Here is a 6,911-nt window from a genome sequence, read left to right as displayed (position 1 = left end):
ATACAAAATATTACATAAAGAGTAATGAATAATATGATTATCAATCATATGAGTAATTGTATAAATCAATGGACGACCATTAATTCATAACAGTTTCCACCATTTAAAATACATTTTCGAAAGTAGTTTGTAAAGATAGATATCCATGAACGATAGATTTTGATTCAATGGCTTTAATAATTGATCAACTTTGTTAAGATGTTTTTGGTGTTTGTATATAACCTAGGCCAATTTAAAATTTCGTTTCAATATGAAAAGGAATTGTGAAATGTTTGGTTGTGTAGGAGGAATGTTAACAAATATAACCAAATTGCCAAAAAAAATATGTCTGAGAAACATATTTTTATTAACAATCATATTATTTATTAAACTATTCTATATTATTCATTAAATTGATACTTCTCCATTACTTTAGAATTTATAAATTCTGAAGCAATACGCTCTATTTTTATAGGCAAAATAACTTATTTTAGAAGAGCACATGCTAATCAACTAAAAAAAATTACCAGTGATGTTAAGCTTGTAAAATGAAAATTTGAATTTTTTATTGTATTTATTGTGTTGTTATTCTCTTGTATTTTCATACATCGATTTACATTAATTTTGATATTTTAAAATATATTAAAAAAATTAATATAACATGATATATTTTGAAGGCTAACCGAGGATGTGGAGATGGTTGAAAGATAAATTTTGACACACTATTTGAAACGAAGGTGAGAGTTTTGAATTAAAAAATCTAAACTTTCTAAAAATACACAATCTAAAAAATCAAAAGTATTTATTGAATTATACAACCCAAAAAAATTCTCAAGAATAAAATTTGGAGTTGGGATTGAGAAAAAAGTGCGTAGTAAAAGAGGAAGATAAAAAAGAAATAACACTAGGTTTAAGAGTAATTTGGTAGTCACCTATATGAGGTGCAAACGAAAGTTATGGTGCTGAAAAAAATAAACACTCTTAACAGTATACAATCATTTTATGCGTGTGTATCTCTAACTTTTTTTTTTCTTTCGAAATAGGCCTATTATTTTGGTTTTTAATTCTTAAGAAATTTTTGATTTTTAATCCTTATAAAAAAGTCACCCTTATAAAATTTGAAATAATTGCTATAAAATACAAAAGAAAAGGTTTTAATTTCAATACAATAATTTTCTTTGTTTTCATCCTTTTAAAATTCAAAATCACTAATTATAATCTTCAACATCCATATTAGATAGATAAATAACAAATTATATAAGTTTAAAAAGATTTTTCTAATAAAGGTATATTACTAAGACTATCACTTGATTTGTCGTTTAGTAAGAGACACGACTTAAAATTATCACTCAACCAACCTGTACTTCGTCATCCTTTTTGTATTTGATTCAAAATTATTGTAACCTGAGTGATTATTTTAAAATGAGGACAACAATCTTTTATAGTAATTTTTTCTGTTTAAACTTTTGTTGTCTCAAATTTTTGTTGTTTTTTGGAAAGATTTAGTGGAAAATGTCAAAGTGAGTCATTCTGATTCACATTATGCTAAATTAAAAATGAGTTAATTTAATAAGTTTACCTATTGGTAGATTTAAAATTTTGTAATCTGATTTAATGTATTACGAGACAATGGATTAAGTAGATTGACTCACTTAAATTTGATTCTTTTTATCAGTTTATTTTATATATATATTTTTTGAAGTGTAATTAAAGTAGATTAACTTTTCATCTAATTATAATCGTACTTATTTCGCCACATATTAACATAAATATATAAGTGAAAATCAAATTATGAAGCTACATATTACTGGTAGTAAATAGTTTTAATAAAAATAAAATTCAAAGATATTAAGGGTTGTTGATTTGTAAACTCAAAAATACAAAACTGCATTTGTTGCATTCAAGCAAGGAAAATTTCTTACTCGTTCTTGATAGGCAAAGTGTTATCACATCCGTTAACTTTTACTCACTAGAGTTCATTCTTGACACTTGGGTCAAAGGTAACCTATGTACGAACTCATCAATTGATGGATTAAAATATAAAATAAACTATATCTTTCCATGTATTGATAGACCAAAAGCATATGCACCAATTGTGGAGGAAAAAGTCATGGAGCTTTAAAAAGAGGATATTGTGCCCATTTGCAATAGTTTTGGATGTATTAAACCTGAAATCTTATTATGAAGTCACACTATAAACAAATAAAGGTAAGTCAAATTGACAATGAAGTTGTTAATGTAAACTAGAAAAGCAAAATGACCTAAATTTTTTGCATTCAATGAACGATAAATTCTTACTTGTCTAAATATGCAAAAGATTGTTACTTCCCTTAACTTTGGCTCACTAGACTTCATTCTTGAAAATTGGATGAAAGATGAAATATATCTTGGCTCCTCACTTGATGGATGAAAACTTCATGGAAAGGCAAATCTAATAGGAATTTGAAACTAGAGAGTTTCTCAGTCACTTGTTGCATTGATGGCCTGAAGTTTGGTTTAGAGCACAAACATGATAATGCTACATTTACCACAAGATATATATCTTGAGCATCTTTCCGAAGAGGAAGAGGAAGACGTGAATCCAAGACATCTTTCAATAACATATTTTGAATGGTTGATTTTGATAAAGATGAGATTAGCTCTCCTGGATGTTTTCCCATTAATGTTTCCAAAGTCACCACCCCAAAACTATAAACATCACATTTTTCTGTCACTCTTAATGTATAAGCAAGCTCTGTTGTTAACAAAGAAATAAACAAAGTTAACTCAACTTATCAAAATTTATTATTACGCCATTTATAAAAAATATTGTGGTTTTTGTAATAGAAAGTGACATTCACCTGGGGCAATGTAGCCATAAGTCCCAACTACCAAGGTTTGATTTGAAGAATCAGGATCAAGGAGTCTAGCTGTGCCGAAGTCTGAGACACAAGCCTCAAATTGTGAGTTTAATAGAACATTACTGCTTGTTACATCTCGATGAACAATTGGTGTGGTACAATCATGATGCATGTAGGATAAAGCTTGTGCCATCCCTTTAATGACATTTACCCTCTTACTCCAATTCAGCTCTTTAGCTTCCTCATCATTATTCAAAATATAAAATAAACTACCTCTTTCCATGTATTGATAGATAAGAAACATGCACCGATTGTGGAGGCAAAAGCCATGAAGCTTTACGATGTTTCTATGACGAATTTCCGTTAACATCTTCACCTCATTGTGAAAACTTCTATTGAAAGATGGATTTTGGGATTCCAATCGATGGAGCTTTTTTAATGCGACAATATTGCCGTTGGGTAGTTCTACTCTATAGACACTGCCATACCCACCTGTCCCAATACAGTACTTGAGGTCAAAGTCTTCAGTTGCTTCAATGATATCTTCAAATGCAATTTTACCATCATAGTTCCATATAGAAAACAAGTCTCCATTCTTTGTTGATATTCCTTCACAATTTTTCTTAGGAATAGATCTTAGGAAATATAATATTAAAAGTAGTACTAAAAGGCTGAAGAAAATGATGGGAATAACAACCAACATAATACTTGGCTTACTTTTTCTGGTTTGAAGATCAGTTTTGTAAACCAAGTGGCAGTATGAAAAATTGGGCATGTGATGATCATCAATTAGCGAGTCTTCTCGAAAAGAACAATAGTCTGGTACCTTTGATTTTGAGTTAAGGTCGTGCAAGAAGTCAAAGGAGTTGTACGAAAGGTTTATATATGATAGACTAGCAAGTTCCTTATATACTCTTCCTGAGAGATTATTATAACTAAGATCCAATCGACTAGGTATGGATCCCCGTATAAAAATATATGGAATCTCGCCTTCAAGAAAATTGTGACTAAGATTAAGGTCATTGACACAAACAATTTGAGATGTTATGCTTCCATTAAACAAGTTATTGCTTAAATCAACTATTGAAGCATAGGGACATATCATGGTTTCTAATGGTATTGAACCACATAACTGATTTGATGAGAGATATAAAAAGTACATTGTGTTTATCTGCAAAAGACTTGGAGGTATGAAACCTGAAATCTTATTATGAGAAAGTTGCAAAACTTTTAATTTCGCCAGATTTCCTAATTCTTCGGGTATGTGGCCTTGTATTTGATTAGAATCAAGGTAGAGGTATACCAAATTCTCCAACAGGCCTAAAGTAGAAGGAATTGAACCGTTAAGGAAATTATTTGAGAGATGTAATCTTTGTAAACCTTTTAAATTTCCAAATTCTACTGGTATAGGACCAGTTATTTGGTTAGATTGAAGGAAGAAATCTGTCATTTTCTCTAATTGACCCAAAGTATATGGAATTGAACCTGTGAGTAAATTACATGGGCAGGAAAGAGACATTCAGATTCTCCAATATTGTGAAGAATGAAATGAGTAAAAGTTACGTGAGAATTATAATGTTACCTTCAAGTTTGTTTGAATCCAGATAAAGAGCTTCCAAGTTCATGAGTTGACCAAAAGTAGACGGGACTGAACCCGTTAGCGAATTATTAGAGAGAATTAATTCCAGCAAATGTGTGGAATTAGCAAGTTGTAGTGGTATTGAACCTACAGTAGGTCAAAGCATGAAAGAGATGGCTCAAATTCTTCCATTTACACGATTTTATATGCATAATGCAATTGATATATATAGGTATAATGAATTGAAACTTTGAGTAAATTACGTGAGATATACAATTTCTATAATTTTTTCAAATTCCTGAATTATATAGGCATCCTACCTTGAAGTTTGTTTGAATCAAGGTAGAGAGTTCGCAAATTGATCAATTGACCCAATGTAGATGGGATTAAACCTGCTAGAGAATTCCCAGAGAGAGATAAGAGATTTAATTGTGTCAAGTTACCAAGTTGCGGTGGTATTGAACCTATTATTGGATCAGAAGAAGAAAGAGATAGTTACATTCTACAAGAAAGAGAAATATAGTTGCATGTTACCTTGAAGTTTGTTTGATTCAAGATAGAGAAATCGCAAATCGATCAATTGACCCAATGTAGATGGGATAAAACCTGCTAGAGAATTCCTAGAGAGAGATAACTCTTGCAATTGTTTTAAGTTACCAAGTTGCGGTGGTATTGAACCTACAATTGGATGAGAGGAAGAAAAAGATGGTTACATCGCTTGTTAACAAGAAAGAGATAAGTAAATTAGGTGAGCAATATAATTGTATGTTACTTCCAATTTGTTTGAATCAAGAAAAAGAGTGTTCAAACTCTTCAGATGACCAAATGTAGATGGGATTGAACCTGCTAGAAAATTATTTTGAAGAGATAGTGTCCGCAGTTGTGTCAAGTTACCAAGTTGAGGTGGTATTGAACCTGCAGTTAGATGAGATGAAGAAGAAAGGGGCAGTTAGATTCTCCAATTGACAGAATTTGTAAGAATGTTTGTATGTTACCTTCAAGTTTGTTTGAACCAAGATAGAGACCGTACAAACTCTTCAAATTACCCAGTGTAGAGGGGATTGAACCCACTAGAGAATTCTTAGAGAGAGATAAAACTTGCAATTGTGTCAAGTTGCCAAGTTGCGGTGGTATTGAACCTGCAATTGGATGAGAGGAGGAAAGAGATAGTTAGATTCACCATTGACAGAAATTGTAAGGGATAATGCAATGAAGAGAATTAGAAGAAGTTACCATGGAGATGATTGTTAGACAAGACGAGATCGCTAAGGTTAGTAAGTGTGGCTATTTGTGTGGGGATGGTTCCTCTAAGACCCATTCCATCTAGATACAAAGTGACTAAATTGGGGAAGGCAGTGATGTTCAACTTCTGAATCCAAAGCAATTCTTTTGATGAAGGAATCTTCCAACTGTAAATAGCAGTAACAGTTCCAGCTTCATTGCAAGAGATATCCTCCCAATCACAATGGTCAGAGATATTTCGATAATCATTCCACCAACCGGTGTTGAGCAAAGCCTGTCGTTCCTGATTGATGGAAGAAGGAGGGATGGTGGGAGATGCTAGCTCAGGCATCATACAGAAGGCCATAAGCACCAAACTGCAAACACCCTTTCTCATAATTGATTCATTCATATTCAAATATCTATTTCTTATTATAATGCAATCGGCATTTGGTTGGAATGCATATATATATCAGTGCCCATTCCAAACATCCTTTCAAAATTCTTCTTAGCCTTTTTCAAAGTCCAAAGACGCGGTTTTTCCACAATAATTATGATAGGATTGGTGAAGAGGGTCCCTATCTGTGGAAAGATACAGAAAATGTGTGTGTGTGCATTGCATGTGGAATCTCTATGAGAAAGCAGTGTTGACTCATACACTTTTTGCCCCTTCCAGCAAGTTCATTCCATACCTTCATCAACACGTTGCTCCTAAATTGTTTTCATTTTTTATTTTTTCTTCAAACCGTATGACAAACGAAGTTATGTAAAATTATTCATTTGTTATCGTTTTACTTGTGTTCACTTGCTTTAATATTCAAATTCAAATTATAGACATTCAAATTTCTTAATTCAGAAAAGTGGTTGTGGTTTGATTCCTTTAATCAATTAACCATGAATCAATTTTGGATGATGTCATATCAGATAAATCAATTATAGGTACATATGTTTATGGTCTTTGATGGTATATGTAAAACATCCTGCACCCTACTCACCTCTTTCTTTCACTCCTCTTCCCAACAATGTATATGCTTTAAAAAGATAGCTTATAAAAATATTTTTAAATCGCAAAAAATTAAATGTATGCTAACATAATACTAATTTAGTTATATATTTAAAATATACTAATTTCAAATATTAATTTAGTCGATCATTAATTAAATGTTAATTAGTAAAGTAAACTATTAATTTCAAAGGTCAACTTATTATGTTTTGAAATAGAAAACCTCAAATGTATTAATACGTGATTTTCATTTAATCAAATGTTTCATTTTTAATTTTTTAAAATATTA

At 31.2% G+C, this 6,911-nt stretch overlaps 1 pseudogene across 1 annotated transcript; it reads right to left on the bottom strand.

Moving 5' to 3' along the window:
• Positions 1-1,817: 1,817 nt before the first annotated feature.
• Positions 1,818-6,039, bottom strand: LOC146883285 (uncharacterized; annotated as a pseudogene). Its single transcript, XR_014985194.1, has 6 exons — positions 5,632-6,039; positions 4,933-5,076; positions 4,719-4,790; positions 4,402-4,545; positions 2,820-4,304; positions 1,818-2,713 (listed from the first exon to the last, which is right to left on the bottom strand). The product of XR_014985194.1 is annotated as an uncharacterized LOC146883285 (transcript).
• Positions 6,040-6,911: the final 872 nt, after the last annotated feature.

This window comes from Vigna unguiculata, chromosome 10 (assembly GCF_037176805.1).
Source record: "Vigna unguiculata cultivar grain cowpea cultivar isolate G323 ecotype 2 chromosome 10, ASM3717680v1, whole genome shotgun sequence".
Taxonomy (NCBI): Eukaryota; Viridiplantae; Streptophyta; class Magnoliopsida; order Fabales; family Fabaceae; genus Vigna; species Vigna unguiculata.
This window is presented reverse-complemented; position numbering and strand designations above follow the sequence as displayed.